General features: G+C 41.7%; 1 protein-coding gene and 3 non-coding genes across 4 annotated transcripts in view; 2 read left to right on the top strand and 2 right to left on the bottom strand.

Annotated features, from left to right (window-relative positions):
* LOC125996117 (histone H2A type 1-B) overlaps window positions 1-25,494 on the top strand; it is a 949,462-nt gene that overhangs the window by 459,838 nt on the left and 464,130 nt on the right. The gene's annotated exons all lie outside the window — the stretch shown is intronic.
* Window positions 16,725-16,796, bottom strand: TRNAQ-CUG (transfer RNA glutamine (anticodon CUG)). Its single transcript has one exon. It is a non-coding gene; the product is annotated as a tRNA-Gln (tRNA).
* Window positions 17,350-17,422, bottom strand: TRNAM-CAU (transfer RNA methionine (anticodon CAU)). The gene has a single exon. It is a non-coding gene; the product is annotated as a tRNA-Met (tRNA).
* On the top strand, window positions 20,875-20,947 carry TRNAM-CAU (transfer RNA methionine (anticodon CAU)). Its single transcript has one exon. It is a non-coding gene; the product is annotated as a tRNA-Met (tRNA).

Here is a 25,494-nt window from a genome sequence, read left to right as displayed (position 1 = left end):
CCCAGATTGTAACACATTATATTATTTCTTAACAGTACACAAGGCAATCTAAAGCCATAAAACTTACGTAACTCCTTAAACATTAGAGGCATAGTATTTTTTACATTTCCATGTACATGCATATTAGGCAAAGCTATAAATTTTCCTCTCAGGACCGCTTTTGCTGTGTCTCATAGATTCTGATAGTTTGTGTCTTCATTGTCATTTGTTTCCAGGAAAGTTTTTATTTCCTCTTTGATTTCATCTTGGACCCACTAGTTGTTCAGTAGCAGGCTGTTTAATATCCAGTTGTTAAAGTTTTTCTTCTGTGTCCCTTTGTAGTTCACATCCAATTTCAGAGCCTTGTGGTCAGCAAAGTTAGCCTGCAAGATTTCTATCCCCTTGATTTTATGGAGGTATGTTTTATGGGCCAGCATATGGTCTATCCTGGAGAATGACCCTTGTACATTGAAGAAGAATATATACTAGGTTTCTGGGGATGGAGTGTCATATATATATATATATATATATATATATATATATATATATATATGTAATAGTCCTCTTTCTTCCATTTCTATTTTTAGTGCTAGTATATTTTTGTTGGGTTTCAGTCTGGTTGACCTATCAAGTGTTGACAAAGCTGTGTTGAGGTCTCCCACAATTATTGTATTATTATTGATGTCCTCTTTCAAATTTATCAATAATTGTATTAGATAATTTGCTGGTCTCTTGTGCGTATATGTTTAGTAGTGTGATTTCTTCCTGTTGCAAATATCCCTTGATTAGTACAAAGTGTCCATCTTTGTCCCTTACCATTTTTCTGAGTCTAAAGTTGGCTTCATCAGATATTAATATGGCCACCTCAGCTTTTATAAGAGTGCTGTTTGCTTGGATGCTTTTCCTCCAGCCTTTGATTTTAAGTCTATGTTTGTTCTGACTATTCAGATGTATTTCTTGTAGGCAGCAGAAGGTTGGGTTCATCTTTTTGATCCATTTCGCCACTCTGTGTCTCTTAATTGGTGCACTTAGTTCATTGACATTGAGGGAGATGATTGTCATAGGATTTAATGTGATCTGTGTGTATAAGTTTGGTATGTTTGTTGGTCTGTCTTGTCTTAAAGTAGAGCTTTCAGTTTTTCCTTTAAGGTTGGTTTTGCATCTGTGAAGTTTTTGAGTTGTTGCTTATCTGTGAAGCTATGTATCCTTCCTTCAAACCTGAACGTGAGTTGGGTTGGGTGTAGTATTCTAGGTGAAGCCTTCATTTTATTCAGTCTTGTCACAATATCCCACCACTGTCTTCTGGCCTTGAGAGTTTCTTGTGACATGTCTGCTGTAAGTCTTAAGGATGCTCCTTTGAATGTAATTTCCCTTTTTGATTTTGCTGCTTTCAATAATCTATCTCTATTTGTGGGATTCATCATTGTAACAAGGATGTGTCGTGGGGTGTTTTTCTTCGGGTCTCTTTTAGCTGGTACTCTTCAGGAATGCAGGATTTGATTTCATGTAGTCTTTAGCTCTGGGAGTTTCTCTGTGATAATGTCTTCAATTGTTTCTTCCTGGGGATCCCCTTTCTGGGCCTCTGGGACTCCAATGATTCTTATGTTGTTTCTGTTGGGTTTATCAGACTTCTATTTTCATCTGTTCACATTCCTTGAATACTTTTTCCATGGTCTGATCATTTTGCCTTAAGGTTTTTTTTTCCAATCTCTTCTGCTGTATGAAGTTGTTCTGCATTTGATCTTTCAGTTCACTGATTCTGTCTTCAGCTGATGTTACCCTACTGGAGAGGCTGTCCATTGAGTTTTTCAATCGAGCTACCATGTTTTTCAGATCTGTTATTTCAGTTTGGAGTTTTTTTATTTCTGTCTTTGTGTTCTGTTCAGCTAGAGCTATGTTTTCTTTGATTTCCATAAGGATCTTACATATTTCTATTCTAAACTTATCTGAGAGGTTAATCAGATGGTTGGTATTTTTTATGTCATCAGAGATATCATTTTTATTCTCTGTGCATGATGTTTGCCTGCAAGGTTTCCCCATTGTCACACTTCTAGTGTGATTTTTTCCTGCGTGTTGTGGTGGGATTCATTAGTTAGAAATAGCACTCGAGGTGAGTTGATATGTCCAAAAAGAAGAAGCAGCTGAACTCTGCTGGAACTCTGATGCCAGCATCTCTCCCTGTCTCCTGTGCTGTGCTGCATTCTTGGCCTGATTTCATCCTGTGTGTGGCTTCATCTGTGGATGGCTAGCCTTCCCTGGAGCCTTCCCTGAAGGTGAGTTGATATGCCCAGAAAGGGAGGAGCCAGAGGAGCACGGTTGCTCTGCTTTGTTAGGCGGCTGCGTACATCATTTAGTCAAAGAATACAACCACAACACTTGGAAAAACAATACAAGTGTGACAATGGGGAAACAATGCAGGCCAGCGCCAGACATAGAGAATGAAGATGGCAACTCTGATGACCAGAACATGTCCAAACAACTAGTCAGCCTCTCAGATAAAAACCAGACTTAAAAGAAAAACTGAAAGATCTACTTTAAGAAAAGACTGACCAACGGACATACCAAACTTTGATAGAAAAATGGCACTAAATCCCAGGGCAATTCTTTCTCTCAATGTCAATGGACTAAACGCACCAGTTAAGAGACACAGAGTGGCTAAATGGGTCATATCAAGGTTATATGCATATCCAACTCCAACTGCAATATATCACATGGTCCCCTGAGCCTTCCAAAAATTCTGAGCTCAGAATCAGGAATAATCCCTGTGTGGTACCAAAACAAAACAGCAACAACAAAAGTGAATCTGTTCCTTTAGGGACAGGCTTTCAAAATAGTCCTAGTCTTACAACTGGGAGCTTGAAAATGAAAGAAGCAGGAGAAGCACCTCCACCTCTAAAGTGAAATAGGATGAAAGACAAGAAAACAAAAGGTGACCTGTAACATGCTATACAGATGAATTAACAGTCCTGGTTCTAGAGGGCAATCAACCGGGATCAGGAAAGAATAGAAGAAAAATTCAAGATGCTGTCAGGATGCAGTCATATATAGACAAACCATTTATTATTAAAGAGATAATATGAGATCAGCCACTACGAGGGGCTGCATACTTTTTCCTAAGCAAAAGTTTAAGTTGTATAGACTAGAAAGATCTCAGAAAAGGGGAAGAGTTTGGTTTCCCTAAGACTCACTACATTTCATGTGTAAAATAAGTGGGATACTTCATACAGTGCTGATTTATAGTGAGGATTGAATGAGGTCACTTTTTTATTTGTAAATACAACTTAAAGAACAACCTATCAATCAGAAATAAAACAACAACTACCTTTTCTCAGGGCCACAAATAAGAACAATAAGTGCTGGTGGGGATGTGAGGAGAAAAGAACTCTCATTCATTGCTGTTGGGAATGCCATATAATATGGACTTTATAGAAAACAATATGGAGATTCATAAAAAAAAATCCTGGAAACTGAGCTCCCATATGATCCAGCTATACCATGCCTAGGGATATACCCTAGGAACACAAAAACACATTACAAAAATCCCTTCCTCACACCTATATTCATCGCAGTGCTTTTTACAATAGCCAGACACTGGAAATAAGATGCCCTTCAACAAATGAATGGCTAAAGAAACTGGTACATATACACAGTGGAATATTATGCAGCCATCAGGAGAGATGAAGTCATGAAATTTTCCTATACATGGATGTACATGGAAACCATTATGTTGAGTGTAATAAGCCAGAGGGGAAGAGAAAAATACAGAATAATCTTACTGATTTATGGGTTTTAAGAAAAATAAAAGACATTATTGTTATAATCCCCAGAGATGAATGCCGGAAGGGCCAGCTCACGATATAAAGCTTATCACAAAGATTGGTGATTGCAGTTAGAAAAATAACTACACTAACAACTACCATGACAATGTTAATGAGTGAGAGAATCATAATGACTGTCTCAAATATGGCAGGGGGTGGGGAGGAGCGAGATAGGGGGCATTGGTGGTGGGAATGTTTTACTGGTGAAGGGAGTGTTCTTTGTATAAATAAAACCAAACTACAATCATGTTTGTAATCATGGTGGGTTTTTTTGTTTGTTTGTTATTTTGGGTCACATCTGGCAGCACTCAGGGGTTACTACTGACTCTATGTTCAGAAATCGCTCCTGGCGATGCTGGGATTCGAACCACCATCCTTCTGCATGCAAGACAAATGCCCTACCTCCATGCTATCTCTCCGGCCCCTATCACGGTGTATTAAAAAAGAAATTAAAAAATGGAATAATCAGAAAATAAATGGGGCCCAAGAGACAGTGCTAGCTATAAGGCATATTCCTTATGCACAGTAGCCTAGGACAGACCACAGTTAGATCCCCTGGTGTCCCATATGGTCCTCCAAGCCAGGAGCGATTTCTGAGCACATAGCCAGAAGTAACTCCTGAGCATCAATGAGTGTGGCCCAAAAACAAACAAAACAAATCAATATAAGTCAACTTGTGATTGATTGCAAGATGATTAAACCTATATAAATAAAAAATAAAATCTTTAATACAATACCTAATGTGTTTACATATAAGTTTTCAATATAGAGATAATCTTGTTTTAATATAGTAAAAAGTTAAGGAGGCTTTCATTTATTCAAGGAAGCCAGAATCTAAGAGAAGATTGTTTGGTAGGTTAATAAATTAAGTAAACGAAGTTCCAAGATGTGAAAGAGGTGATAGCAAAGATCAAGACATATCAAGGCAGGATGGCAAATTGTCCCAAAAAGATATAGCAAATGAGGCCAAAGTGAGATTACAGCCAGGAGGGAGTTTGCCTTGCATGTGGTCAACCGACATTCTATCCCTGGTATCTCAAATGGTCCCCCGAACCAGCCAAGAATGATTCCTGAGTGCAGGGCCACAAGTAACCCTGAACATCGCTAATATGACCCAAAATGACAAAGAAAAGAGTAAAATTTGTTAAATCCTCAGTAATTATCATGCAGAACATTTCCCACAAAAATTAGAGTTTCTACTCCTTAGCAATGGCTCTTCTTCAGCCTCACTATAATCTGCCCTGTTAAACTTGGACTGTTGGTCACCAGGTTTGTTGTATGACAGTAGATTATTATTATTACTATTATTATTATTATTAAAATCTACCCTTCATATCATTAAATTATTTTTTATTTGGGGCTAGAGTAATAGCACAGTGGGTAAGTCATTTGCCTTACACGGGGCCGACCCAGGATGGATCCCTGGCACTCAACAGGTTCTACCAAGCCTGCCACTAGTAATTTCTGAGCACAAAGCCAGCAGTAATTACATAGCACTGCCAGGTATGGCCCCAAAACAAAACAACAATGAGTTATTTAAAGAACTGTGATTTACAAAGTTATCGATAGTTGGATTTTAGCCACATAATATTCAAGCATCAATCCCACCAACTTCCCTTAACCAATGTTCCCAGGTTTCTACCTCTCCCACCCTCAAGCCTGCCAGGCTTTCCATAATTCTGGAATCTATAGAACACAACAGAACTTGATCCCAAAGGAGTGATAAAAAGCCTTATTGTTTGCTTATTATAACAGACCTGTAAGTGAGAAGTTCTGGTTTTACTGTTGCTCAAGGCACAAAGACCTGCTAATAAAGAGCTCTTTATTGGCAACAAACTGGCAGGTTGGAAGACAGCGGACTGACATCCTCACAGCAATAATATTAACCACAGGGTCAGGAAAACCAGTTTTTTTTTATAGAGAAAGAGAACACAGTAGCATGTCTTTAGACAGATTGAATTACAGGAATGTAGGCAAGCTGTTAATAATTTTCTAGGCTATTCCTGAGGTAGGATTCAGCTAATCTTACAAACCCAAGCTGAAGCTTTCTGAGTCAGATAGCAATATGTCTCCTTATCTTAGACTTTTAGGGAAATTCAAGATAAAGGCCATTATCCCTGCCCAAAAGAGTTATGCTGTGTTTAATTTTGTATTCAACTCTACATTTGAAAAGACTGTTTTCAAATGTGCAAGCATACAGCCAGTCGTCCATCTCTGTGAATCAGCACAAAAGGGCTAAGAGAAGCATATCCAATGGTTAAAAGTCCTAGAGCATTGGATGCTCTGCTTTGATCCTCAGAGTTAGAACTGAAACTTAAAGCCACAATATATTCTGCCCAGTAGAAGAGGAGAAAACAGCACATGAGAAGGAGAACACTGTGAGCAGCTCTGATCTCAGGGGGATTTTGGAGGAGAATCCTTGGGTTCCGCAGGTGGAGGGCCAGTTGGTGGTGTTTGTGGAGCAGGAACAGGACATAGACACTGGAACAACCCATGAGACTCTGAAACACGCCATCCCGCAGGGCCTTAATCATTAGAAAAATCCATTTTTTCTCCTGGCTTTCTGCTTTAAAGTAACAATAGTTCTCACTTCTATGAATGATAGACTTGTTTTGGCTGTCAGCATTTCTAATGTAATAGAATAAATTCAGGGCTATCAAGGAGTTGAGTATCCAAAAGCTGAGGAAAAGGGGAAGGAGGTGCCAGGCAGACCTGGGTTTGAACCTTGCCCACATGGAGGATTTGGGGCTCATGATGATGGCTTGGACCATGGTGAGGAGGCTGGTGGTGCAGAGGGAAAGGCCCCGGCCCATCCTCTCCAGATAAACCACGATTTGACAGCCTGCATCTCCCAGGAAGTTCCTCCAACCAAAAGTGGCGACCATCTTGGGTAATCCTTTGCAGAAAACTATTGTGAAGTTTGTAAGAGTCAAGTGCATTAGAATAAGATGTATGAAATGTTTTTCAGTGCCCCAAAAGAAAGTGTTCACATACTTCACAAAAATAAAGATATTCCCCACAATGCCCGGTACAGTTATAAGGAGAAAGATTGCTTCTTTAATAATGATTGAAACCATTTTGACTTGTAGATCGAAAAATTCTGGATTCAGCAATCCAGCAAATACCCCTTGAACAAGGCAGCAATAACTAGAAAAATATACTAGATAACATAGGTCTTTTTGTGTTCAGGGTGCCTGACCTAAGAGCTCTAATATATAGGCTGAAACAAATTGTTTTACCCAAAGAAATGAATTCTTTTCTTCATGACCACTTCCAGTGGTGATTTTATATGGCCAATAGTGTTACATGGATATGAGTAGACAGTGATAAGTTTGCTACACATTGCATGTCTGTCCTCCCAATCTACCAAAAGCAAATTGCTTATTAAAATTTGTGGATATCCCAGGTAGGTTCAAATTCAGTAAGTAAAAAAACTAAAGTAAAAAAGACTCCAACATGAATGGCTCCATTCATCTTATGAAATTGTAATAAGCATCCTCTTATCTCTCATTTAGGTAAGTATAACATCCTTTTCTGTCTCCTGGTTCCATTTTCTGTAAGTAAGATATATACAGGTTAACATGTTAATATTTCCACAAATATCTTTTTCAAATAAGCTTTGTCTACAAAGTTTATACTTATAAAAACTTCACCAAATGTATAGTCTATTGTGATTAGACCCTAACTTTGCAGCCTCAGAAGCCAATGATCTCACTGATGTTCTATTCATGAACAATCAGGCAAAATCAGGTTTAGAGACAGGATACTGCTGAGCTGGGACAATGGAGAAATCTTGCCTCTAAAAGCCATTGCTTAGACAGAGTGTCTACGTTTCACTTAAATGTAAAGTGTAGAGGCTGGAGCAGTAGCACAGCAGTAGGGCGTTTGCCTTGCATGTGGCTGACTCAGGACAGAACTCATTTCGATCCCCAGCATCCCATATGGTCCCCGAGCCAGGAGCAATTTTGAGCACTTAGCCAGGAGTAACCCCTGAGCATCACATCACCAGTTGTGGCCAAAATAACAATAATAATAATAATAAATAACTGAAGAAATAAAATGTAAACATTTACTAAAGAGCAGTAACCTTAATTAATGTCTATAGTCGGCCCTATCAAATGGCATATGATATACATATGGTTTTGACATACACTTCTGAGATATATTAAGATGGAGTGACTTTTAGGGATATAAACAGAGGGGAAACCCTTCAAAGTAAGAACATAGATTTGGGGAATTTGCAGAAATGGGTTAGTCAAAGCTGACCAAAAAAAAAAAAAAAAACACACAGAAAAGAGATGCCAAATATGAAGTGTACAAATTCCATGAGATCAAATAATGCTGACACGTGTTTAATGCTAATGAAAATGAAAGTTAATAAACAGATGTTTCTAGAACTTAAAATGTGCCTATATCTTTCCCATTTCTGTTCAGAGTAGGGGAGAAATTTCTGTGAAAACCCACCTTCAATCTCTCTTGAGGCATCACCTGATGATTCTAGAAAATAAATGCTCAAGCATTTCTGGAGTCATATCTGGAGTAATATATACTGAAATGTACCTTTTCCACCTTTCTGGCCTAGAAATAGACCTTTCAAAAGCCAGGAAAAGGATGCTTCTTCCCAGAAACTCTCTTCAGGTGGTCTTATCTTGGCATATGCTTTGCAGACAAATTCATTGTTTCTCCTGCAGAAAGGGGAGGCTCTTGGTCTTACTTCTGTGTAGAGCTCTAGCCAAACAAAAACTAGAGGTCACGCTTCAGTTCTCAAACTTGGCATCTGTCAGGGATAACTCTGCAGTTCAGTCTCTTTGTACCACTTTCTCTCTCCACAATTACCACTGTTGGAGCCAAAGCTTTATAAAGTTTCAATGAGGACTTAACTACAGTAATCAGAAGAATGTGCTGAGAGAAAAATGAATACCTAGTTCTACTCCTTCCAGCCCTCTTTATTCCTTGAGGGGCTTTGGAGTTTTAAATCAGACTCAACCCACATGTGACACATATGATAAGTCAATACTCATTCTTCTTCCAGGTTTCCTTCATGCTAAGATCACAATGTTGCCTGGCCCTGGGGACCTACTTTCTGATAATATCCCATCCACAGAAAGAACTAGAGTTATTTTCACTACCTCTATACTCTGTGACAGAGAGTAAAAGTTATTTTCTTCTGAAGCCACAACCCTTGTAATCAGAGATTGATTTGAAGCCAGAGCAATAGCACAGCAGGGAGGGCATTTGCCTTGCACACGGACAACCTGGGTTCTATCCTGGGCATTCTTGAGTCTTTCCTGAGTGAATTCTGAACACAAAGCCAGGAGTAACTCCTGAGCACTGCTGGGTGTCGACCCCCAAAACAAAAAATAATAAAGTAAAATAAAAGAAAAGAATGTTAGTTTAGAAAAAAAGGGAAAGAACCATTGATCTATGTATTTCAAGTATACATGAGACAATCCAGACAATTTCTCTTAAAAGGATAACAAGAGGGAGAATACAGACCTCTTAGAGAAGAGTAAGAGATTTTTAACTATTTTTTTATTTATCCTGGGACTTACAACAATGCTTTGTTTTGTTTTTGTTTCTGTCTTTGTTTATTTGCTTTTTGGATAACACCCAGTGATGCTCAATAGTTACTCAGGTGTTACTCCTGGCTATACACTCAGAAATTGCTCCTGGCTTAGGGAACCATATGGCATGCCAGGGAATCGAACCTGGGTTCGTTCTAGGTTAGCACGTGCAAGGCAAAAGTTCTACAGCTTGTGTCACTGCTCCAGACCACAACAATGTTATTTTTACTTTTCTTTTTTTGTTTGTTTTGTTTTGTTTTTGGGTCACACCCAGCAGTGCTCAGGGGTTACTCCTGATTCTATCCTCAGAAATCGCTCCTGGCAGACTCGGGGGACCATATGGGATGCCAGGATTCGAACCACAGTACCTTCGCATGCGAAGCAAACGCCTTACCTCCATGCTATCTCTGCGGCCCCTATTTTTACTTTTCATGCACATCTCATGCACTCTTGCCTCTGTGCTCAGAAATTTCTCCTGGCGGGGCTGGAAAGATCATACTGGAAACTTAGAATCAAACTGGAGTCCATTTTAAAAGTGATAAAAACCTTATTTTTGCTTTGTAAAAAGTTTTACATATATCATAAAGAGAAAGAGAACACCTACCTTTGCAATAATTTTTTTTAGGAATAGGGAAAATTTCTTTAGATTAAAAATTTCATGAAAAAAACTGTATTATCTCTTGGAGTCATCATAGGGGAAACTTACATTATAAACTTAGATTTTTTTTTTCCACTCAAAGCTGAAGATGGGGACTGCAGAAGAGCAAGGCTGCTAGGGCTGCAAGGCTGCAGGGCTACAGGCTGCAGATCCTCAAGGCTGGCAGGGTCCAGTGCTGCAAGACTCCGAGGAGCCCATGGGGCCTAAATGCTGGGTGGTTCCTCATGCCCACCCAGGGAAGCCAACTTGTAGCAATTGCCTGCCTGTGACAGAGAAGAAAGGAGAGAAAGAGAAACCAAGTACACTTTTTATTCCTCCTAGAATATGAGCATGCTATCACTCTCCGGGGTTCCAGAGAGAGAGAGAGTTGGAAATTCATTGGCCAGAGGTGGCCTGGGTGGCCAGGGTTCAAAAAAAGATAGAAAAGCGAATATATGCAGAATAGGTAGCATTTCTCCAATGTTTTATCTCTGGCCTCTAGCGATCTAGCAGGCACCCCCTCAACAGTCCAAGTTTTTCTTTTTATATGACAAGAGGGCAAGTCTGAAGTGGGTGTCCTGGGACCATATACAGGTTCAACGGTCATTAGAGTGGGGGGGTAATCCGAGGGGTGTGTCTAAGTTCAACTGCCAAGTGGGGGTATTCAAGGGGTGTGTCCAAGTCCACTTGCCATAAGAGACTCCAGATATGGCTTAATATTAGAGCAGGATTTGATCCCTTGCTCTACAATATATATGCATCAGCTCTGTATACAAGCATTTTCCAAATATATCTGTATGAAAAAATTAGGAAACTTGGATGGACAGTGGTTCAGACCATAGTGCTAGGTAGTTTCAAGGCTAAGGGATTTGACAGTGGGATCAAAATTACTAAGAGGAAACAACTAGAATTAGGAGTTTTGACTAACCATCATCATGAAACTTGGTGGAGGGATCTATATAAACCAGGATAAAGTATCATCAGTTTGAAGCAGGCAGGTGAGCAAGTAAGGAACAGCCCCCAAGAAAATGAATTTTTGAGATATAACAAAACCAAAAGATTTGGAGGAATTACTTCGTTGATAAGAACTCTCACCTGGCACCACGGTAGACCCAGAGAAGTTCTGGACTCTTGAGAGAAGAAGTTTCAGCAGAAAAACCGCAGGAAAGAAAGATCGCAGATCATCAGCCACACCTGGAAACCACCCTAGCAACAGAACTCATCTTGGTGGAAAGTCCCAGCTGAAGCAGGCTGGGGACCACATAAAAGGCAACTTAGAATATAGGTAGGATGCACATGGGCTGCTTGGGTACATACATGGTTCTCAAAAGCATGGGGCCTGCCTCTCCCCTCCTGAAATGTGGACTTTCCTTCTTTCCTGCTGGGCTGAGTACCAGGGCGCTCTCAGTCTTTGAGTGTATTACTCTCTCTCTCTCTCTCTTTCTCTCTCTTTCTCTCTCTCTCTCTCTCTTCTCTCTCTCTCTTATTCTCTCTTACCCTCTCTTTCTTTCTCAGTACCTCCAAATAAAATCTTTTTTTTACTTCAATAAGCCTCTCCCTCTGAAATTCTTGCTGTGAGGGAAGTTGATCTACACAAAAGGTCAGGAATTAGGCAGAGGGGAGGGTATTAAAGAAATTGAGACATTAGAGGCTAAAATGTGCCCTGCTGAAGGGTGATGTACATTGTATGACTAAAACTCAATCATGAACAACTTTGTGACCATGGTATTTTAACTAATTAATTTTTAAAATGACATAATTTAAAGGTATTGACTTTTCTGCTGACTCGTGAAACAAAGAATAGTCCCAATTCTGAAATATATTAAAGTATTTGGTTATGTCTCTTGACTGTCTTTGGTCTAATTCTCTATTTCCTGCAACACATCTTTGCTTCAGCTGTCAGGGATATGAAAATCACTGCAATATGAAAATTTAACAGCATAAGCCTCCCTTCATGTATGCCTCTCATACATCCTAGAAGGGCCTTTTGTATATCAAAAAATAACAGGAGGATATCTTTTCCACACCAGCTAAACCAAACACAACAGCATCTGGTTACTTTCCTAGCCCTAATGCTTAACACTGAAGTTTCCTTCTCTTTGGTTTCCCCGACCCACTAAATGTCCCCTATCCTTTATACACAATCACCTCACAATAGATCAAATACAGTAATAACGAAGAGATGGGACTCCCCACAGATATGCACTTGACTATAGAGTCTACTTTTTTTTTTTTAGAGTCTACTTCTATATAAGAACTTAATGACCAAGTCCTTTCCCCCAAAGTGGAAAAAATCCAGCAGCCTAGCTTGGGACTATCTACTCAGAAGTAGAACCAGGAATAACCCTTGAGTGCTGCCGGGTGTGACCCAAAAAAATAAAAAATATAAAAAAAAAAAAATAAGTGGCCTCTCCTGACCCCTGAAATTTCTTTATAATCTCCTATCCTGAGTTATTTACTCACATAAAACATGGCACCACTTTTTCTGTGGTTCCTTCTATATTAGAATCAGAATTTGTTCTGGCATATTTGATTTTTTTTTATCTCCTTTGTTTTTGGCAAGGGGAGAGGGGAGGCCTACAAAGCAGTGCTCTGGGAACTCAGAATCTTTCCTAGAGACTCTCTCTGCCAAGCCAACAAGTCATTGCCAAAGTCCTTGGATGCTTAGACCAACCTAGTGGAGCTCAGACCCTCCAGGGCCACCAGAGTTGCTCTATGGACCAGGGGTAGTTGGTACATGCTGCCTATATGCCTGAACCCTTTTACTGACTCTAGCTCGCCTGAAATATTCTTGTTGATATTTTTATTATTCATTGTTCTTCCTCAGTTTTTTTAGGATACTTTTTTTTACAAACTTCTATCTTCTGTCAACTGTGAATAGAAACATTTTTCTGTCCTGTTTTGGCCTCTCTCCTTACTAAAATGCACAGGTTCCTGAGATTGAATCACACCTGCTCTGCCATCTGTTTCCATGGTGAGTCTCAGCCTCCTCTTTCACAATCACTAGAATCCTGAGGTCTGACAACATTCCCTGAACTCGGGGTTCTTTTTCCGTGTTTCCTGATCCCTTCCCAAGTCCTCTAAGTTACCTGTTTCTGACCAGATTGATTTCACTTGATGTCACTCCTTCAGGAGAGACACCCATAACAGATTTGGGAAGTACAAACTAAGGCTTCTCTCTTAAAACTCAATAACAGTTGTGATTGGAGCTCTAATACAGCAGGTAGGGATTTTGCCTTGCATGTACCTGACCTTAGTTTATTACTCCTAATTGCCAGAAGTTATCTCTGAACACAGAGACAGGACTAAGTTCTGAGCACAGTTGGGTGTGGCCCCTAAAAAATAAAACCAAAAAAAAGCAACTCTAGGATTGGAAAAGTTACATCCTCACATGTAATCTGGGAGATGCTGGAAAAAAAGATTATGAGTGTCTTACTTTTTGGTGAGCCACACCCAGTGGAACTCAGGAATTTCCAGGTTCATTCTGGCAGTTTTGGGGGAACACTTGTTTGACCTCAAACCTCCCCTGCCTAAAAAGCACACATGCAGCCTATCAGGCAGTAGCTCTGGTCTCTATATATTTTAAAATAAGCTGTCAGACATCTCTTACTTCTAGCATATAGAAGCCAAGAAATACAATTTAAGTAAATTTAGTCAAGCTATATTTTTCTTAGCAACTGAAAGGGTGTATAATTGCCAGTGCTCGAAGTTTCAGGGTGAGTTTATCAGGGAACACACAGCTGAAACCTCCTTCCCAGGCTGGAGAAAAATGACACATAGAGAGGGTATAAAGAAAAAGGATTTAAGGGGACTGGAGTGCTAACACAGCAGTAGTACAGCAGTAGTGCATCCCTGGTATCCGATAAGGTCCCCCGAGCCAGGAGCGATTTCTGAGCACAGAGCCAAGAATAACCCCTGAGTGCTGCTGTGTTTGGCCCATACAACAAAACAAAACAAAACAAAACAAAAGAAAAAAGAAACAAGGATTTGAGTTTGGAGACTTGTCATAGCATGTAGGGCATTTGCCTTGCATGTGGTCTCTCAGTGTTTGATCCCATATGTGACCCCAAAAGAAAACAAAAGAATCAGAGTTTCCTCACACCATGGGAGCAAACCCTGAAGTGCAGGTTTCCTGTTCCTCTGTCTACAAGGGTAAATAACTGTCCTACACCAGAGCCGAGAAATAACTGTCCTCTCCTGCCTTCTGCCACAATCAGGTTTCCTGTTCCTCTGTCTACAAGGGTAAATAACTGTCCTACACCAGAGCCGAGAAATAACTGTCCTTTCCTGCCTTCTGCCACAATCCTCCCCAACACATGACAGAGTTGCTCAGACGTTTCTTGGCCTGGCTCTTAAGTCTTGCCCCCACCATCTCCTTTCATCAGCTACAGGCTCCTGGAACCCGGGTGGTCAGGGCTACTCACGCAGCTCTATGCAGCACAGCTTCAAGTGGTCTCTCCTGGCACAGTCGCCTTGCCAGGTCCTTTTAAAGCTTCTCCTAACCCCAGAGCTCTGTACCAGCCTCCCTGGAGCTGGGATGTCACTGTCAGTACGTCAGGCTCCCGGGAAAGAGGTTTTCTCTGCGCTTTGTCCATCCCTGGGGCACATCTCTCCCCTCTCCCACAAGCTCTGTAATTTTCTGAGTCAAAAAAAAAAAAAAAAAACCCTGAGCCCAGGGATAGGAAATGTGTCATCATGAATCAGAGGCATTAGTTAAGAGTGAGGGAAAGTGCAGTTGTCAATCATGAATACTCAACAAATGGTCCAGGTTGCGGAAACTTTATTAAAACTCCTGGTCACCCCACAACCCTGCACCTCCAAAGCTTAGGAATACTTTGTAAGAAATAGCTCAGACTCAGATCACTTTTAGAGTATTTCCAAGTTGCATTACAAGATAGTTGAGTACTAGAATCATCCTGGAGCCCTTCGATGTCCGGTGTGGTGACCAGAAGCCATGAGAAATGGAGCTTTTTGGTGTGATATTGTCAATGGTTTAGGTTTGGTCAATGCATTTATTTGTGGAGTTTCTCACTCAGAGCTGCATTTCTTTATATGTAGGTATGTCATTATTCTTAGGTTTAATGTAAAACAATGCCCCTGGCTCAAGAAACTCAGAGCCTTGGGGTCGGAGAGAGAACATGGAGGTAGGGCATTTGCTTTGCATGTGGAAGAAAGGTGGTTCAAATCCCGGCATCCCATATGGTCCCCTGAGACTGCCAGGAGTGATTTTTGAGAATAGAGCCAGGAGTGACTCCAGTGACCCCTGAGCACTGCTGGGTGTGACCCAAAAAACAAAACAAAAAAAAAAAAGAAAAAAAAAAAGAAACTCAGAGCCTATATGTAGCTTTGCCAGACCTACCTGGAACCAAAGATGTGTAGCTCATCTACACTAGTTCTAGCCTCCAACACTGTTGCCAGAGATGTGTCTTTTGATGAGGGTTAAAACAGGAGGAAGGCTGGTTTGGACACTCCTCAATGTTCAGCTATGAAGACTTGTTTAAATAATCCCTCCCTGATCTTTCCCTGCACTCTTCTCTACTAAGGCCAGTCTAGTTGCTGGTCATGTGAAGAAGTGAGTGGTTAAGTAAGACCAAGAATTTGGAGCCGAAGTGGTAGTGCAAGCCATAAGGTGTCTAGCTTGCTTGCAGTAGCCTAGGACAATCCCCGGGCATCCCATATGGTCCCCCAACTCAGGAGTGTTTTCTGAGTGCATAGCCAGGAATAATCCCTGAATGTCAGTGGGTGTGATTGAAAAACCAAAAAATAAAAATAATAATAATAATAAATAAGACCAAGAATTAGATTTAGAGATCAAGTATGAAACAAATACAACAGCCATGAATAAATTTGGTAAAATAAATGATCAAATAAAGCAAAAAAGGGGGCTGAAAAAACACATATTTAGTTTTGGGTTTGGGGAGCCTATCCAAAGTGTGCTTAGTGCTTACTCCTGGCTCTGCACTCAGGGTTCACGCCTGGTGTTTCTCAAGACATATGTGGTGTCAAGGATTAAACCAAGGTCAGCCATTTGCAAAGTAAGTGCCCTAACCCCTTTGCTATCTTTCCAGCCCAATGGAGCAATTATTTACCACATGACACCAAACAATTGAGTAATTGAATCCTCTGGAAGGTGGATCTTATTCATTTTCTTCACCCCTATATAAAAGTGAAACCCAGTTACTTATTTCCAAAGATGGAGTATAAAAGAATAAAGCATAGTAACTTTAGAGAAGGGTTTGACAAGGACCAGTTGCCTACTATTCAGTTCAACATCACTGTATAAAATCAAATTGATGTCTCAGAGTGTAAATTGTGCAAGAATAACAATTTGTCTTGCATTATTGATTCTATCTAGAAGATGCTTAGCCAAGGAGAGAATTTTGAACTCTGCTCCCTTTTATTTATCCTTGAACCAATGCACCTAGAAAATTAAAAAAAAAAAAAGGGGGTATGTGTAAAACAATTGCTAGACGCATAAATGCAGGAATTATTTCACACTTTCTTCACCCCAAAACTATAGTTTGGTGCCCTCAAATCATGAAACAGGAAAAGATATTTTCCCTCCTTCCTTCACCATGTGAAGAGAAAGATCAATGATGTGTGGTAACTTTTCCTTGTTGTTGAAATTTCTTTTGTATAAGGAGTGAGGTATGGGTCAATTTTCACTTTCGTACATGTGGTTTTCCAGTTGTACCAACACCATTTGTTGAAAAGATAGTCAGACCAAGGTCCCACCAAGATTTGAACTCGGATCGCTGGATTCAGAGTCCAGAGTGCTAACCATTACACCATGGGGCCGCAGATATTTCTCTATCAGCTTAAACTGGAAAATGATTTCGCTTGCCAGTAAGGATTGACTGCTGACAGGTTTTCTTTATTTAGTTTTGGAGGCAGTATTTACTCCAGATGCCACTTCAAAGCTTCAATTTTAATATAATACAGGAACCAAAGTAAGTCAGCCCTGAGTCTGCAAGTAGAGAAAGTCTGTCTCCAACACCCGAACTGCAGGTTTTGGGCCTGAAACAGACGGCTGCTAAGTGGCCAAAGAAGGTCTTTCTGTCCTGCCCACATACCCACATGGCCACAACGGAGCCTCCTTCACCAAGCACAGCTGACTTTCAAGTCTGCCACTTTAGCAATCACAATCAATGACACTTGTCCCTTGCCTGGAGTATGGGGAAGAGATAAGTTCAGTTTGGTTCACAGTTTCTACCGGACCTCATGCTCCAAGTCGCAGCCCGGACAACTTTGGTTCTTTCTGTGCATTGTTTTTCTTTTTAGCAAAACAGTCTTGAAGTCTTGGTACGGGAAGCTCCCAAATAGCCCATTGGAAGGTTAAACAAGAGGACTCTGCCCTCTCTGAGGTTCGAACTCAGGACCTTCAGATTATGAGACTGACGCGCTGCCTGCTGCGCTAAGAGGGCCACCGAAGGTCACTTTTCACATTTAGGTGAAACAGCATAAAAACGCTTTTTCATCACTCCTCCCTTCTAGCTTTCCTCCTGAAAGAATACAGTCGATGTAGCTTGCATATGCTCAGTGGGACCCCCAGGAGCTCACCCCGGACCCTTGGAGAGGCGCCTTCCAAGTCCAGGACCTGCCGTTTCTGTCTGCACCACCAGGGCACGCTGCTCACTGGCCTCCTCCTGCTCTTGTCTTGGCCAGGCGAGGAGTTTGCACAAAGCATTTCCAAGTCACTTCATGGATTCCCAAATAGCAGGGCCTGGCTTCTTGTAGCCCCATCCTAGGATCCTCTTTCCAGGACTGAACTGCAGTTGGGCTGGGTGGGGTGCAGGAGGAAATGGAAAAAAGGAGAAGGTTCTAGGTTCTGCCAGCTTTCATGGCTATTGCCAAACCTACCCAGTGGGTAGAATCAAATTTGGTTAAATCCTAATGAACAGGATAGGATATTGCATCACCGTATCCAAAGTGGGGGGCCTTCTCTGGCTTTCTGTGCTTTTTTTTTTTTTTTTTTTTCCTAAATTGGGCAAGTGGAGCAGCAGGGTCCAAAGAGTAAAACCTGGGGAATGTGGGCATCGATCCCACGACCTCTCGCATAGCTAAGCGAGCACTCTACCACCTGAGCTAATTCCCCACCCTATGGTCTGACTTAAAAAAAAAAACTAATCAGGTCTCCGGACTTTTCCTCCTGCCCTCCTTGATCCCAGCAGGCTGGGGGACATTTAATGCAGAACAACACCAACAACCCTTTTCCAACCACCTCCACAACAATCATCTGGGCTTTTCCTTTCCCTCATTCCTGCTTCCTAATGGCTCTGGAAGTGAAACAGAAAGGGCCAACATCAGGAATTAAGGATGCAGGGTTAGGTAGGATTCCTGAAGTAAAGGTATAAATTCAGCTCTCCTTCTTAATGGCTTTTGTTTTGTTTGTTTGTTTGTTTTGGTTTGGCCCACACCCGGTAACGCTCAGGGGTTACTCCTGGCTATGCGCTCAGAAGTTGCTCCTGGCTTGGGGGACCATATGGGACACCGGGGGATCGAACCGCGGTCCGTCCAAGGCAGGCGCAGGCAAGGCAGGCACCTTACCTTTAGCGCCACCGCCCGGCCCCTCTTAATGGCTTTTGGAGGTCAGAAATTGAACTTAATATTGGATCCTAAGCAGAATTTTCTTGTGATTAACTTTAGTCTGGACTAGAATTAAATTTGATTTTCAATATTATTCCAAGAGGGGTCAGAATTGTTCGACTTGATTCCCCCTGCATGTCTCTCATTCTGAAACTCTGGGGTTAAGAAAACTACAACTGATTTATCTTTAGTTTGTTCTTAGGAGGCTTTGATAATTCTTTCTGAGACACTCCAAGTATATATTTTTTACTTTGGGTCCAGACAGAGTATTTGGTATTTGGATGGAACATTGGTGAATACAAGAGATGCACCATGGAGCCTTCTTAGCCTATAAGTCGCCTTTCTCCCCTTCACAGTGGGATTTCTGTGGAATGGAATGTCTGTCCATTATATTATATTGCAACTACACATGCCTCACAAATCATCATCCTCATAAATATACATATTCCTAGAAAACTACTAAATATGTACAGAGTATTAGGCTACCTTACTTTACCAGGCATAAAACTAGACCTCATGTCCTATCTCTGGTACTTGCACTAAGTTTATATCATTTGGTTTAAACTTAAACTTAATTTCCTTGCATTGATTCGATGGTAATTTGGACAACTTTCTATAATTATTTTATAATCTTTGTTTATTCATTAGCTACTACACTTGTCTTACTGTGAGTCTTTCAGTTAGCAGCTTGCATTTTAAACACAGCCCAAAAAGACTCTACGTGATATATTATCACATCAGTATTTCCACTTCCAGCTCCAAAAGTAGCTGGGGATTTTTTGGCAGCTATATTTAATATAAAGAAAAACCTAAATTATTTGCTTTATATATTTGGTTTACTCTGATTGGGGCTGGGTGTGCTTGGGTCACTGTTGGAATCTAGGCATGGCCAAGGCCCAGTGTTTCAGTATGGTCAGGTTTTGATAAAGCCTAGTCTCCACAGTCCATTGGCCAGCGCCCTCTAGCGGCCTTGTAGAAGCAGAGTCCACCAAAGCATCGTGTGTGCAGAAAACCACTTCAAGATTTAGTGGGTTGGGGAAGAGGGAGATTTGGGACATTGGTGATGGGAATGTTGCACTGGTGAAGGGGGGAGTTCTTTACATGACTGAAACCCAGTTACAATCATATTTATAATCAAGGTGTTTAAATAACGATATTAAAAAAGGATTTAGTGAATAAAGGATGTCGTCTTTAATAACTAAACACAATTTCTGGGTGATCATTAGAACTCCTACCCTTCTCTTAATCTGAACTCATAATTCTGGCCCCTCTTAGAAAGAAAATTCAAAGCAAATTCTGTTCTAGTTCAGACTAAATTTAGTCACAAGAAAGTTCCTTTTAGAATCCAATTGAGTTTAATTTTGACCTCCAAAGTCATTAATGAGGAGAGCTGGACTTACTTCCTGCCTGTTTCCCTTCCAGAGCCATTAGGAAGCAGGAATGAGGGAAAGAGAAGGCCCAGATGACTGTTGGGAAGGTGGTGAAAAGGGTTGTCAGTGTTGTTCTGCATTAAATGTCCCCCAGTTTACTGGGTTCAAGGTGGACAGGAGGAGAATCCTGGAGACCTGATTGGTTTCTTCTGGCTGGGCTAAGGGGCGGGGAATTAGCTCAGGTGGTAGAGCGCTCGCTTAGCCTGTGAGAGGTGGTGGGATCGATGCCCACATTCTCCAGTTTTTGTCCTTCGGACCTTGCCTCTCCACTTAGCCAACTGAGAAAGGGAGAAGCAGAGAAAGCCCCCCCCCCCCCACTTTGGATGCGGTGATGCAATATCCTAGCCAGTCCATCAGAATTTAACCAAATTTGATTCTACCCCTGGGTAGGTTTGGCAATAGCCATGAAAGCGGGCAGAACCTAGAAAGTTCCCCCTTTTCCGTTTCCTCCCTCACCCCAGCCCAATTGCAGCTCGGTCCGGGAAAGAGGACGCCTGGATGGGACTACCTAAAGTTGCAGTTGGGGGAACAATTCCATGTAGCCGCCCCTGCTCATTGCGAACTAAAGCCCCGAAGCGACTTGGGCGTGCTTTATGCAAACCCTTTGCCTGGCCAAGAGCAGGAGGAGGCAGGAAAGCCTAGTGCCCTGGTGTTGCAGACAGAAAGGGCAGGTGCTGGACTTGGACTTGGAAGGCGCCGCCCCAAGGGTCCGAGTGAGCTCTTGAGGTCCCCACTGATGCGTGTGCAAGGACGGTCAAGCCACATCAACTGTATTCTTTCAGGTGGAAAGCTAGAAGGGAGAAGTGAATGAAAAAGAGTATTTATTACTTTACCTTAAATGTGAAAACTGACCCTTGTTAGCCTTCTTAGCGCAGCGGGCAGCGTGTCAGTCTCATAATCTGAAGGTCCTGAGTTCGAACCTCAGAGAGGGCAGAGCTTCCTTGTCGCTTAAATTCCTCCCAAAAGGGTATTTTGGAGCCTCGCGAGGGCTTTTGAGCTGAAACAGCGTCAAGCCTCTTTTGCTAAAAAGAAAAACAATGCACAGAACGAGACAAAGTTGGCGACTTGGAGAATGAGGTCCGTAGAAACTATGAACCAAACTGAAGGTGCCTCTTCCCATCCTCCAGGCAGCCGGGGACAAGCGTCATTGATTGTCATTGCTAAAGCGACAGACTTGAAAGTCAGCTGTGCTTGGTGAAGGAGGCTCCATTGTGGCCCTGTGGGCATGTGGGCAGAACAGAGGGACCTTCTCTGGCCACTTAGCAGCCTTCTGTCTCAAGCCTAAAACCTGCAGTTCGGGTGTTGAAGCAGACTTTCTCTTCTTGCAGACCCAGGGCTGACTTATTTTGGTTTCTGTATTATATTGAAATTGAAGCAGTGAAGTGGCACCTGAAATAAATAGTGCCTCCAAAGTTAAAGAAAACCTGCCAGCAGTCAATCCTTACTGCCAAATGAAATCATTTCCCAGTTTAAGGTGATAAAGAAATTTCAACTATAAGGAAAAGTTATCACAGATCATTGATTTTTCTCTCCACATGGTGAAGGAGGGAAAATATCCTTTCCTGCTTCATGATTTGAGGGCACCAAACTATAGTTGTGGGGTGAAGAAAGTGTGAAATAATTCCTGCATTTATGCATCTAGCAATTGTTTCACACATACCCTGTTTTGTGTGTGTGTGTGTGTGTGTGTGTGTGTGTGTGTGTTTTAATTTTCTAGGTGCATGGTTCAAGGATAAATAAAAAGGAGCAGAGTTCAAAATTCTCTCCCTGGCTAAGCACTTTCTAGACAGAATCTATAAAGCAAGACTAATTGTCTTTCTCACACAATTTATATTCTATGGTAATCAAGTTGATTTTATACAGTGATGTTGAACTGGATAGTAGGCAACTGGTCCTTGCCAAACCCTTCTCTAAAGTTACTATGCTTTATTCTTTTATACTCCATCTTTGGAAATAAGTAACTAGGTTTAACTTTTATATAGGGGTAAAGAGAATTAATAAAATCCACCTTCCAGGGGATTCAACTACTCAATTATTTGGAATCATATAGTAAAATTTGCTCCATTGGGCTGGAAAGACAGAAAAGGAGTTAAGGCACTTGCTTTACAAATGGCTGGCCTTGGTTTAATCCTTGACACCACATATGATGTCTTGAGAAACACCAGGTGTGAACCCCTAGTGCAGAGCCAGGCGTAAGCACTGAGCACCCGAAACTAAATATGTGTTTCATCAGCCCCGTTTTTTGCTTTATTCGATCATTTATTTTACCAAATTTATTCATGGCTGTTGTATTTGTTTCATACTTGAGCTCTAAATCCAATTCTTGGTCTTATTTAACCACTCACTTCTGCACACAACCAGCAAGTGGACTGACCTTAGTAGAGAAGAACTGAGGGAAATATCAGGGGGATTATTTAAACAAGTCTGCACTGAGGAGTGTCCAAACCAGCCTTCCCACCTGTGTTAACCCGCATCACTGACAGCCAGTTGAGTAAAGACACATCTCTGGCAAAAGTGTTCAATGCCAGAACCAGTGTGGATCAGCTGAACATCTTTGGTTCCAGGTACATCTGGGTAAAGCTACAGGCTCTGAGTTTTTGAGCCAGGGGCATTGTTTTGCATTAAACCTAAGAATAATAATATACCTACATACAAAGAAATGCAGATCTGAGTGAAAAACTCCACAAATAAATGCACTGACCAGACCTATACCATTGACAATGTCACACCAAAAAGCTCCATTTCTCCTGGCTTCTGGTCACCACACCTGACATCGAAGGGCTCCAGGATGATTCTAGTACTCAACTATCTTGTAATGCAACTTGGAAAAACTCTAAAAGTGATCTGACACTGAGCTATTTGTTAACAAGTTTCTGAGCTTTGGAGGTAAAGGATTGTGGGGTCTTAGTACTAAGTCTCCACAACCTGGACCACTTGTTAAGTATTCATGATTGACAACTCCACTTTCCCTCACCCCTACCTAATGCCTCTGATTTATGATGACACATTTCCTATCCCTGGGCTCAGGGTTGTTTTGGGTTTCTTTTTTTACACAGAAAATTACAGAGCTTGAGGGAGAGAGGAGAGAAGTGCCCCAGGGATGGACAAAATGCAGGAAAAAACTTCGATCCCGGGAGCCAAACTTACTGACAGTGACATCCCAGCTCCAGGGAGGCTGGTACAGAGCTCTGGGGTTTGGAGAAGCTTTAAAAGGGCCTGGAAGGGCAGCTGTGCCAGGAGAGACCACTCGGAGCTGTGCTGCATAGAGCTGGTGAGTAGCCCTGACCGCCTGGGTTCCAGGGACCTTTAGCTGGTGAAAGAAGATAGTTGGGGCAAGACTTAAGAGCCAGGCCAGGAAAAAGGACTGAGCAATTCTGTCACTTGTTGGGGAGGATTGTGGAGGAAGGCAGGAGAGGACAGTTATTTCTTGGCTCTGGTGTAAGACAGTTATTTGCCTCTTGATGTAGAGAGAGGAACAAGAAAACTGCACTTCAGGGTCTGCTCCCAGGGTGTGAGGAAATTCTGATTCTTTTGTTTTCTTTTGGGGTCATATATGAAATCAAAACCTGTGAGACCATATGCAAGGCAAGTGCCCTACCTGCTATGACAAGGCTCTAACCTCAAATCCTTTTTCTTTGTTTATTTTTTCCTTTCTTTCTTTGGTTTTTGTTGTTTGTTTGGGTTTTTTTTTTGTTTTGTTTTGTTTTGGTTTTTGGTTTTATGAGCCAAACTCAGCAGTGCTCAGGGGGTTACTCCTGGCTCAGGGGACCATATAGGATGCTGGGGGTGCCCTGCCTCTGTACTACCACTCCGGCCCCCTCAAATCCTTTTACTTTATACCCTCTCTATGTGCCATTTTCCTCCGAAAAAGGAGGTTTAAACTCAGCCAAGACTGCCAGCACTGGCAATTACACACCCTTTCAGAAGTAAGGAAAATGTCACTTGACTAAATTTACTGAAATTGTATTTCTTGGCTTCTATATGCTAGAAGTAAGAGACTTCTGAGAGCTTATTTTAAAATAATAAAACAGGGATCAGATCCCAACAAGTTGCAGGTGCACTTTGTAGGGTCAAAGCCAACAAAGGCCTAGGGTCAACAAGGTTCCCCCCAAAACTGCCAGAATGAACCTGGAAACTCCTGAATTCCACTGGGTATGACTCACCAAAAACTAAAAGAGACTCATATCTTTTTTCCCAGCATCTCCCAGATCACATGTGAGGATGACATTTTTTTTCAATCCAAGAGTTGCTCTTTTGATTTTAGTGTTTTGGGGCCACACCTACCTGTGATTTTAGTGTTTTGGGGCTCTAGGTTTAGAGATTACTCCTAGCACTCTGGAGTCCTCATTGGGTTCCCAGGATCAAACAAAGTTCAGCCACATGCAAGGCAAGGTCCCTACCTACCGTATTAGAGTTCCAATCCCAAGTGTTATTGAGTTATAAGAGAGAAGCCATAGTTTGAACTTCCCAAATCTGTTATGGGTGTCTCCCCAGAAGGAGAGACATCGAGTGAAATCAATCTGGTCAGAAACAGGTAACTTAGAGGATTTGGAGAGGGATCAGGAAACACGGCAACAGAATCCTGAGTTCAGGGAATGTCACCAGACCTTGAATTCTAGTGACTTGTGAAAGAGGAGGCTGAGGCTCACCATGGAAACAGATGTCAGAGCAACTGTGATTCAGCCTCAGGAACCAGTGCATTTTAGTAAGGAGAGAGGCCAAAACAGCATGGAAAAATGTTTCTATTCACAGTTGACAGAAGATAGGAGTGGTTTATAAAAAGTGTATCCTGAAAAAAAAGTGAGACAGAACAATGAATAATAATAGCAACAATATTTCAGGGGGGCTAGAGTCAGTAAAAGGGTTCAGACATGTAGGCAGCATGTATCACCTACCCCTGGTCCTCAGAGCGACTCTGGTGGCCCTGGAGGGTCTGAGCTCCATTAGGGTGGTCCAAGCACCCCAGGACTTTGGCACTGACTGTCAGAGTCTCTATGAAGGATTCTGGGCTCCAAGAGCACTGTTTAGGAGGCATCCCTGCCTAAAACAAAGAAGAAAAAAAATAGAGTAAATTCTGATTCTAATATAGAAGGAACAGCAGAAAAAAGTGGTGCCATGTTTTATGTGAGTAAAGAACTCAGGATGGAAGATTATAAAGAAATTTCATGGGTTTGGGGAGGCCACTTCTAACTGAAAAATGCCAGTTCTACCCAAGGGGAAAGATGAAGTTCAATTGAAGGGGACCCATTTGAGACTGAGACGGAGATGCTGATGATTGAATGTTCTCAGGGAAGTGAACAATGAGACTAGTACAGGCAGGAGGTGTGGATGGTCTACCTGAATCTGCCCTGTCCCTTGGGGACACAGCCTGAGTCACTCCCTGAGTCACCCCCAAGCAAGGCTGCTGGATTTTTGCCACTTTGGGGAAAGGACTCGGCCATTAAGTTCTTATATAGAAGTAGCATATCAGAGGGGAGCCC

The sequence above is a fragment of the Suncus etruscus genome, chromosome 18 (assembly GCF_024139225.1).
Source record: "Suncus etruscus isolate mSunEtr1 chromosome 18, mSunEtr1.pri.cur, whole genome shotgun sequence".
NCBI classification, from domain to species: Eukaryota; Metazoa; Chordata; class Mammalia; order Eulipotyphla; family Soricidae; genus Suncus; species Suncus etruscus.
Note: the sequence above shows the minus strand (reverse complement) of the source record. Positions and strands in the feature narration are given on the sequence as shown.